This window comes from Azolla caroliniana, unplaced genomic scaffold, assembly GCF_043228905.1.
Source record: "Azolla caroliniana isolate FFs.n. ecotype wild unplaced genomic scaffold, voAzoCaro1.0.p SCAF_8, whole genome shotgun sequence".
Classification (NCBI taxonomy): domain Eukaryota; kingdom Viridiplantae; phylum Streptophyta; class Polypodiopsida; order Salviniales; family Salviniaceae; genus Azolla; species Azolla caroliniana.
In genome coordinates this window covers 462,936-473,972 of record NW_028230443.1, presented here as the reverse complement: position 1 = coordinate 473,972, position 11,037 = coordinate 462,936, and positions in this window count along the sequence as shown.

The window sequence follows — 11,037 nt, the reverse complement described above, 5'->3', positions numbered from 1 at the left end:
ATCGACCATGGCTCTGAGATAAACCTTATGTCCATGGACTTTTATAAAAAGGGAAAGTGGCCGATCAACACGAAGCACGGGTGGAAGATTAGAGTGGCAACCTGAGCAACCGAGGAGCTATACGGGGCTTGCCCGAATGTACGTGTGAAGGTGGGGGACGTAGAAATAGATCAACATTTCTTTGTTCAAGAGACGTCCTCACACCCGGTCATCTTGGGTAAACCATACATCATGGCGGCTCGCATGGAGACGAAGGTGCTAGACAACGGGTCAGCATATGCGAGGGTCAAGAGCCAAGATGGGAAGCATTTGGTCCAATTCCTTACGGTGAGGCCCAACCATGAGCGCAATCGAGCCTCCCTCAAAGGGGAGAGCCGAGAGGATTTTTGATGCGGGCTATTAAAGAGTGGGTCTGCAATAGCCCGAGGCAAACTAAGACTCTAAACCCTTGCAAAACTATTAAATGTAATAGGAAACAACTTTGGTTCTCCGAAAATGGAGTTTGTAAAATTACTAGTTTAAGTGATAGAGATAAGCCTAGGTCCAAGAGATACGAAAGGTATCTCAAACATGGTAATTTATTGGGGGAAGATGACACCATAAGCAGCGCCATGGAGGCGGTCTTGTTCGAAGACACTCTCAATAGTTGTTTCGGGCCTCAATGAAGACAAGGTAATTCCAGTCAACTCAGTTGACATGTACATCGCCATCGAAGAGCTTGGGCGGTTGATTGAGGAAGCGAGGATGGTCAAGGTGCAAACAAAGTACAAGATCGTGGGCAAGAAGGTGAAGCATGTGGCTGCCCTATTGCCTAACGATAGTTAGGATCGGATAAAGGGGGTAGCGGTTAATCCTAGCTTGTGGGACCCAAGAGGCATAGGGCACAACGCAACAGAAGCTCCGGATTAGTGGGGGTGGCTTCCTATTGCCTAGGGAGGAGGAAAGATTTAGAAGGATGATCGAAATCCACGGAAGGTCTTTCGCCTTCTAGTCGGGTGAGATAGGGTGCATAAACCCTAAGATTGTGGAGCCAATGGTGATCTTTACGGTACCGCATGTACCGTGGAACATCAAACCAATCCCAGTTCCGAGAGCTCACATCCCGAAGTTGATTGAGCTACTCAAGGAAAAGATCAAGATGGGTATCCTCGAGCCATCAAGCGCCCCATACTCGAATTAGTGGTTCACTGTGCCAAAGAAGAATGGCACCTTACGTTTCATCTAGGACCTACAACCACTTAATCGAGTGACAATTCAAAATGCAGGGGTCGGGCCGAGCGTTGACGAATTCGCTGAGGCCTTCACTGGAAGGTCTATTTATTCGATCGGTGCTCTATACTCGGGGTATGATCAATTCCAACTAGTTGTGGAGAGTAGGGACATCACGACGATGCAGATCCCTATTGGCCTAGTGCGAATATGTACCCTGCCACAAGGAGGCACTAACTTTTTACCCCACATGGTAAATGCAATGAACAAGGTATTGAGGGATTGCATCCCCGATATCACCATGCCATTCCTCGATGACATCCCCATAAAAGGGTGCTCTGAAGTGGAGAAAGATGAAACCTTGGACGAGGATGGGTGCAGACGTTTTGTGGCATATCACATCTTCGATTGCGAGAAGGTTCTACAAAGACTCAAAGATGCACGCTTGACCTTCTCGGGTGAGAAATCGGCATTCGGCCAACCAGAGATTCTTGTGGTGGGACACTTACGCGGGGCGTATGGACAGAAGCTATCCCTGGCAAAGGTGGACACCATCAAAGACATGAGGGAAGAATGTAAATCACAAACAAAGGTGAGGTGATTTCTTGGTGCTTGTGCATTCTACCACATCTGGATCCCGCACTACGCTCACCTAGCCGAGCCCTTGTATGGGCTACTCAAGAAGGGGTGGAAGTTCAAGTGGGAGGAAGAGCACAGAGAGGCAATGAAGAGGCTCAAAGGAATGTTGGTAGCGGCACCAACTTTACGAAAAGCCATATACAAGGAAGGGGTGCCCATCTACGTGACGGTAGATACGAGTCAAACCAGGATCGGATGGTTCATCAACCAAGAAAGAGAGGATGGTACACGCTACGCCATCCTGTTCGGAGCCAAGTTCTTAAGTGAGCGACAACGAGGATATGCCCAAGTAAAACGTGAGCTTTGGGGTATTGTGTCCGCAGTGAAGGCGGATAAAGATTACCTAATCGGGTCATAGGTGGTAATAGAAATGGATTGTCTTCCAATCCTAGGGATGGTTTCGGGATGTGCAACACTTGACCTAGCTCTGCAAAGATGGATTGCTTACATCAAATCAATGAACTCGGAGATTCACCACATTTCAGGGAAGAACAATGTCATGGTAGATATGCTATCAAGGGCAAGATTCGAGGGCGAAAGCGACATGGTGTCTGAAGATGAGGATGTCTCTCTTGACTTCTTTAAGATGGCCCAAGCATCTATAGATGATCGAGATGTGAGAGTACTCCACGCCTTCAACGAAAGTGAATACGAAGGGGAGTGGCTACACATTGGCAAGTTCTTAAGCTCAATGATGGTGGATAGTTCATGGTCAAAGGAGGAAGCACAGAGAGTTCGAAAGAAAGTGTACAAGTACTTCCTACGAGGGGGATTCCTCTAGAGGCACCCGAAGAGAAGGACGGGGACACCACAACGAGTGGTCATAAAGGAAGAGGACCAGACAACATTGGTGCCTGAGTTCCATGAGAGTCCTTGGGCGGGCCATAGAGGAACGTGGGCAACATTCGAGAAGTTAAAGGAGAAGTATTGGTGGCCGGGAATGTACAAGGATGTTGTCCATTTCGTGGGACGTGTGAAAGCTGCCGGATACACTCAAACATACGCCATAGGGATGAGTTGCACCCGACCTACCCACTCACCATACACTTCAAAAGGATGGTGGATTTGGTTTCGATGCCGATGGGAATGGGAATGGGCCAAATGAAATATTTGGTGCTAGCAAGAGAAGACCTAACAAACCAGGTAGAAGGGCGAGCCTTAGCAAACAAAATGACGGCGGGGGTGTGTAAATTCTTACTCGAGGATGTCATCTACCGGTACGGATGTGTGGGAAAGATAGTTGCCGACAGAGGAGAGTTGAACGCTCACAAAGCTACAGAGCTCTTTGAACGACTTGGAATGAAGCTCTCTCTCATGACCGCCTATAACCCGGAGGCTAATGGAAAGATAGAACGCGGACACGGGCCTATCGTAAAAGTCATTGTAAGAGCTTGTGATGGGTGAGTCAGGAACTGGCCTCGGTTACTACCTTATGCCTTGTGGTGTGACTCTTGACTTTTGAGTAATCATGGATTCTCAAAAGGTGTGTTCACACGTTACACTATGTTGAGCTTGATTCTCAACACGCCCCCTCAAGCTCAACTTGGGTTGGTTCCTTTTGATCGGTGTCCGCTTCGGCTAGTATCCGGTTCAGACGATCTCCGGTGTCCGCTTCGGCTCGTACCCGGTTCGAATGGTATCCAGTTCTCGCTTGTACTCCCCCTCAAGCTTGGCAAGTCAGGGATCGTCAATCCAAGGCCTGACATGAATTGCTGAAACTTGTCGGCTCCTAAAGCTTTGGTGAAGATGTCGGCCGTCTAAAGATCCGTGTTGATGTGTTGAAGGTCGACATCTCCGACCTGTACGCGCTCTCAAATGAAGTGATAGTACACTTCGATGTGTTTTGTCCGCGTGTGGAACACCGAGTTCCGAGCCAAATATACACTGCTCATATTGTCGCAGTAAATGGGAGTTGGATCCTTGATGGGGATGCCCAGATCCTTCAAAATCCTCTTGAGCCATACGGCTTCACACGTAGGTACGGTTGCACCCCTGTATTCCACCTCCATACTCGAAAGAGCGACGGTAGGTTGCTTCTTGCTACTCCATGAAATCGTTCCGCTCCTGAGGGAGAAGACAAATCTGGAGGTCGATCGTCAATCATCTTTGTTGCCAACCCAATCTGCGTTTGTGTACCCTTCGAGTCGTATTGGTGTGGCCGATGCGTAGAGAATGTCGTAATCCATAGTACCGCTCACATATCGTAATACTCGCTTAGCGCAATCCAAGTGAGTGTCGCGTGGTTTTTGCGTGAATTGGCTGAGGAGTCTGACTGGATAGCTAAGATCGGGTCGAGTGATTGTGAGGTAGATGAGGCTCCCAATTAGTTGACGATATTGAGTCGAAGCACACTCGTTCGTGCCGAAATCGGCATCTAGTTTGAGGTTTCTATCGAGAGGCATAGCGATCGATTTGCACTCCGTCATCCTTAACAAGTTGAGAATGTAGTGTGGTTGAGAGATCATAATGTCGGCCGGAATCCGAATTACTTCGATGCCAAGGAAGTAATGGAGCTCCTTCATGTCCGTCATCTCGAATTTTCTGGAGAGGAGGGACTTGACCTTGTTGATGTCGACTAGACTTTCACCTCCAATGACCAGATCATCCACGTATAGGATGATGACAATTAAGCTTCTAGAGTCATGTCGTACGTAGAAGGAGTTGTCGGATTTTGACATTTGAAAGCCGATTTGATGAAGATAGTGCGTAATCTTCGAATGTCAAGCACGTGGTGCTTGCTAAAGACCGTAGAGTGGCTTCTTGAGTTTGTTAGGAAACAGGTCCCTCCGGATGGGAAGTGAGAAGAACAGTACCGATAAGCAAACTCGGCCGAGGCCGAAACCGGATGTGGAGTACCCGGCAACGGAAGACCCGGTGAGAACCGGATGAGTAGTACCCGGCAAGAGTCGGTTGGTGAAGACCCGGTGAGAACCGGATGAAGAGTACCCGACTACGGAAGACCTGGTGAGAACCGGATGAGTAGTACCCGGCAAGAGCCGGATGGTGAAGGCCCGGTGAGAAGTGCTCACCGGATGAAGGGACATATTCGTAAATTTATTTCTGAGAGTCCATCGAGGCTATATTTGTAAATAGCCGAAAAGTCATATTAGTATAAATATGACTTAGGGCAAACTTAGTATATGTTGTTATTGTCATTCTTGTTGGCGCAAGACTAGAGAGCGTGTAACAGTGTACAGAGAGAGAGAGAGAGAGAGAGAGAGAGAGAGAGAGAGGAAGAGGTCGTTGCCTCTGTTGTAACCGCCGCATGTGGCGAAGATTGAGAGCGCGAGGCCGTTGCCTCCATGAGCTCATTGTTGTAATCATTGTGATATAGTGATAGTTTGGAGTCTGTGGACTCTCGTGGTTTTTCCCTCTCAGGGTTTTCCACGTTAAACATCATGTGTACTCTTCTCTCCTTTGTGTCATGTTTTTTTTCATTCCCCGTTTTTTGTGTTTTATTCTAAGCTCGGTTGTGGCCGAGCGGTGTTCATCGGAGCGTGTAGTTCCTGTCAAAGTGGTATCAGAGCGAAACGACACAGAAAATGGACGAATCGTTGGGCGGCATGTTCAAGCTCACCGGCTCCAACTATTCAGTGTGGAAGTCGAAGATGAGGGACATGCTCGTGGTTAAAGATCTTTGGTTGCCGGTTCAGTTCGGGGACAAGAGACCGGACAAAATCGACACGACGATATGGGAGGTGATGCACATGAAGACAACGGCTTACATACGGTGCTTCATCAACATGAGTCTATACAACAACTTCAATGAAGAGAGCAAGGCTCATGAGCTCTGGGAGATGCACATGAAGACAACGGCTTACATACGGTGCTTCATCAACATGAGTCTATACAACAACTTCAATGAAGAGAGCAAGGCTCATGAGCTCTGGGAGAAGATCGGCATTATGTTTAAGAACAAAAATGTTGTCAATCAGGTTTCGGTATTTTGGAAGCTAGTAAGACTCCGGTACCAAGATGGCTCTAGCATGGAGGAGCACATGAATGCCTTCCAAGGGCTGATCCACCAGGCAACATCATTGGAAGTACCTCTTGCCGATGAGGTACTAGCACTACTCCTGCTCGGTTCCCTCCCAGATAGCTGGGGGACGTTGGTTGTCACCTTGGGCAACACCGGGCCGGAAGGGAAACGGTTATCCCTAGCAAGAGTGAAGTCGAGCTTGCTAGATGAGGAGGCGCATCGGAAAGATAAGGATACGAGCTCCGACTCCAAAGCGCTCCTTACCGAATCGAAACGCGGAAGACAAAGGAACCGGAGTCCCCAGAACTGGGAAAAGTCGGGGACACGGTCAAAGTCAAGGGGGAGGCCTACTTGCTTCTATTCCGGCAAGCCGGGACACTTCCAGAAGAACTGTCGGCATTTCCGAAAAGACAAGGAAACCGACAGTACCAATTCGAAGCGGACACCGGACCGGAACGGTAAAGACCGGACCGGAACGGACCGGAAGGGAAAAACGGCAATTGCGGCAAGTGAAGAAGAGTTGATGCTCATCACCAAGGAGAGTGAGATAAACCTTGCCGGCAACGAGATGACCTGGGTGGTCGACTCCGGAGCGTCGTTCCACCTTACCCCGGACCGGAAATGCTTCTCATCCTACGCAGTCGGTGATCACGGCTGTGTCCGGATGGGAAATGAAGGTACATGCCGAATTGTCGGCATAGGAGACGTGTGGCTAACAACACCAACCGGATGCAAGCTGCTGTTGAAGGATGTCTGACACGTTCCGGAGGTTCGATTGAACCTGATATCAGTCGGTCGGCTAGATGATGAAGGCTACACGGGTAGCATCCGGAACGATGTTATGAAGTTTAGCAAAGGGAGCCTGATTGTGGCTCGAGCCCAGAACGTAAACACTCTGTACCTGATGAATGTCTGGTTATGTCCAGAGGAAGTGAACCTGGCATCCGACACCACCGGTGAGCTATGGCACAAAAGGTTGTGTCACATGAGCGAGAAGGGGATGAAGAGGCTTGCAGAAGACAACCTCATTCCAGTGAAGAACGTGCACTTGGAGAAGTGCACTGATTGTCTGGCCGGTAAGCAAAACCGGACCTCCTTTCGACCAAGGCCATCGATGAGACGTAATGCACCACTGGAGTTGGTGCATATTGATGTGTGTCAAGTGGACATGAAGTCACATGCAAGATCGCAGTACTTCGTGATGTTCATAGATGACCACAGCCAGAAGTTGTGGGCAACACCGTTGAAGACGAAGGATCAGGTGCTATTCGTCTTCAAAGAGCTCCACGCAAGAGTGGAAAGAGAAACCGGCCAGAAGCTGAGGGTGGTTCGAGCAGATAACGGAGGTGAATACCAGGGGTAGTTCGAGGAGTACTACCGCTCAAAGGGAATCCGGCTCGAATTTACCGTGCCGAAGACGCCGGAACTAAACGGGCTGGCCGAGAGGATGAACCGGACCATAATGGAGAGGGTCTGGTTTATGCTGGCGCATGCAAAACTACCCAAGAAGTTTTGGGCTGAGGCACTATCGACGGCGACATATGTGATAAACAGATCACCCTTAGTACCCTTGGACGGAGACACGCCACAAAGAGTCTGGACCGGTAAGGAAGTATCCTACCGGCATCTAAAGGTATTCGAGTGTCTTGCGTACGTGCATGTAGCTAAGGACTAGAGAGGAAAGTTGGATCCAAAGACCCGGCCATGCATATTCCTCGGTTACGGCGACAATGAGTTTGGCTACCAAGTATGGGACCTGGTCGACAAGAAGGTATTCCGGAGTCGAGATATTATCTTCATGGAGGACAAGACGCTCGCCGACTGTGTCTTGTGGTATTCCGTGCAGGCTTCCCGACAATGGTACCGGAAGTTCGACTCCTTCATGACCGATCAAGGGTACCACAAGACACAGGCTGATCACTGTGTGTTTGTGAAGAAGTTTGAAGGAGGCGACTTCCTGATAATCCTTCTGTATGTGGACGACATGTTGATCGTCGGATGGGACCAAGCCAAAATACGGATGTTGAAGAAGGCTCTCAACCGAACCTTCACGATGAAAGACTTGGGTCCGGCAAGACAGATGTTGGGGATGCATATCATCCGGAACCGGACAACGAAGCAACTGTGGCTGTCACAAGAGAAATATGTGACAAAGGTGCTTCAGCGGTTCAACATGTCAGATGCGAAACAGGTCGGATCGACACTTCCGGCAAACTGCACGCTATCCGGTAAGCAAAGCCCAAAAACAAAAGCAGAGAAGGAGGATATGATGAAGGTTCCATATGCCTCTGCCGTCGGGAGCTTAATGTACACAATGGTGTGTACCCGACCGGATATAGGATACGCAGTCGGAGTGGTGAGCCGGTTTATGAGCAATCCCGGCAAGGAGCACTGGAACGCAGTCAAATGGATACTCCGGTACTTGAAGGGCACTTCAAATATGTGTCTCCGATTCGGCTCCGGAAAACCTCAACTTGACGGTTTTACCGATTCGGACATGTCGGCTGATGTGGATACCAGTCGGTCTACATGCGGGTATGCAATGACATATGCAGGGGGAGCTGTTTCGTGGCAGTCGAGGCTGCAGAAGACGGTTGCGTTGTCAACCACGAAGGCGGAGTACATGGCGGCTGTGGAAGCCGGCAAGGAAATATTATGGATGAAGGACTTCATCGAAGAGCTCGGTATCCGACAAGATGAATATCGGCTCTATTGCGCCAGTCAAAGTGCCATCCACCTTGCTAAGAATGTGGCCTACCATTCCCGGACGAATCATATCCAGCGAAGGTATCACTAGATCCGGGAAAGAGTAGATGACCAGGAGTTCGCGCTAACGAAGATCCACACGGCTGAGAACGGGTCAGATATGCTGACCAAAGTACTGATACCCAACAAGTTGGATGCATGCCGGAAGCGGATCGGACTAGTAAGACATCCCATGCTGGAGTGAAGGGGGAGTTTGTTAGGAAACAGGTCCCTCCGAATGGGAAGTGAGAAGAACAGTACCGATGAGCAAACTCAGCCGAGGCCGAAACCGGATGTGGAGTACCCGGAAACGAAAGACCCGGTGAGAACCGGATGAGTAGTACCTGGCAAGAGCCGGTTGGTGAAGACCCGGTGAGAACCGGATGAAGAGTACCTGGCAAGAACCGGATGGTGAAGACCCGGTGAGAAGTGCTCACCGGATGAAGGGACATATTCGTAAATATGTTTCTGAGAGTCCATCGGGGCTATATTTGTAAATAGCCGAAAAGTCATATTAGTATAAATATGACTTAGGGCAAACTTAGTATATGTTGTTGTTGTCATTCTTGTTGGTGCAAGACTAGAGAGCGCGTAACAGTGTACAGAGAGAGAGAGAGAGAGAGAGAGAGAGAGAGAGAGGAAGAGGTCGTTGTCTCTGTTGTAACCGCCGTCTGTGGCAAAGATCAAGTGCGCGAGGTTGTTGCCTCCGTGAGCTCACTGTTGTAATCATTGTGATATAGTGATAGTTTGGAGTCTGTGGACTCCCATGGTTTTTCCCTCTCAGGGTTTTCCATGTTAAACATCCTGTGTACTCTTCTCTCCTTTGTGTCGTGTTTTTTTTCATTCCCCGTTTTCTGTGTTTGATTCTAAGCTCAGTTGTGGCCGAGCGGTGTTCATCGGAGCGTGTAGTTCTTGTCAGAGTTGGCATACGGCTTTTGGATGAATACGCGATTCGAAGCCGGGTGGTTGTACCATGTAGACCTCCTCATCTAATTCGCCCTGGAGAAAGGCGTTCTTGACGTCCATTTGGTGGAGGTGCCACCCTTTTGCCGCTGCAAGTGCGATCACGGTCCGCACCGTCGTCATCTTTGCCACCAGGGCAAAGGTCTCTTCATAGTCGACGCCATGCGTCTGAGTGTATCCTTTCGCTATGAGTCAAGCTTTTTGGCGGTTTACGGAGCCATCCGCGTTATACTTCACCTTGTAGATCCATCAACAACCGATTGCCTTCTTGTGCGGTGTGTGGGGAACGAGATCCCATGTCTCGTTCTTGCGTAATGCACGCATCTCCTCGTTCATTGCTTCCATCCATCGCGGGCTCTTTGCGGCTTCAAAAAAGGTTTCCGGCTCCCGTACTGTTGCTACCTTCATCATAAAGGCGTAATGGTACGCCATATAATCATTGTAGCCGAATCGGCTTACGGGGTTCTTTTCACGGGTGGATCGGCGGAGCTTCTCGTTTGCGGATACTACGGCGTTTTCCGCTCCATTTGTCCGGATCTCAAGGCCTTCGAACTCACTATCAAGGGAGTGAGTTGATTCGTTGTCATCGAAGTGATCTTCTTCATACTCCGGCATTTTCGCCTTCCCTTTGTCCTTCTTTGGACTTGGCCGAGATGTGCTTTGATCGCTCGGGGGCTCTTGTGGCCCACTAAGCCTTGTTGTAATTAGGCTTTCTTCGAACATGCGCGTGAGTCAATCTTCGGCTTCTATCTCTATTTCGGCGGAATTCGGGTCGAGCGGAATCGAAGTCGAAGTTGTCTCTGGTGCATACCAAGATGCGGACTCGTCAAAAACGACATCTCCACTTAAGTGAGATTTTCGAGTTGAGGGGTTGTAGCACTTGTACCCCTTTTACTCCAATGAGTATCCTACGAGGATACATTTCTTCGACTTTGGGTCGAGCTTTTGACGCTTCTCGTCGGGGATGTGCACATACACAATGGAGCCAAATATCCAAACATGCAATAGGTCCGGCTTCTTTCTGAAGAACTTCTCGTGCAAAGTAAGTTTGTGCACACCCGATGTCGTACACTGATTCATGAGATAAACGGTCGTGTTAGCTACTTCCGCCCAATACGATTTCGGCATTTGCTTTTCATTAAGCATAGCTCGTGCCACTTCGAGGATGTGCCAATTCTTGCGTTCAGCCACTCCGTTTTGTTGCAGCGTATGTCAACACGAAAACTCTCGTCGTATTCCTTCTTTCCGTAGAAACGCCGAAAATTCATCAGAGAAATACTCCTTGCCTCCATCCGACCGAAGACATCGTATATGTCGGCCCGTGGTTTTCTCGACTTCATTCTTGAATTTTTGGAAGTGTCCGAACACTTCGCTCTTTTGCCACATCGGGTAGATCCAAGTGTGTCTAGAGAAGTCGTCGATGAAGGTCACGTAGTATCGGCTTCCGCCGAATGTCGCCGTCTGAGCCAGACCCCATACATCGGAATGAATTACGTCGAGTA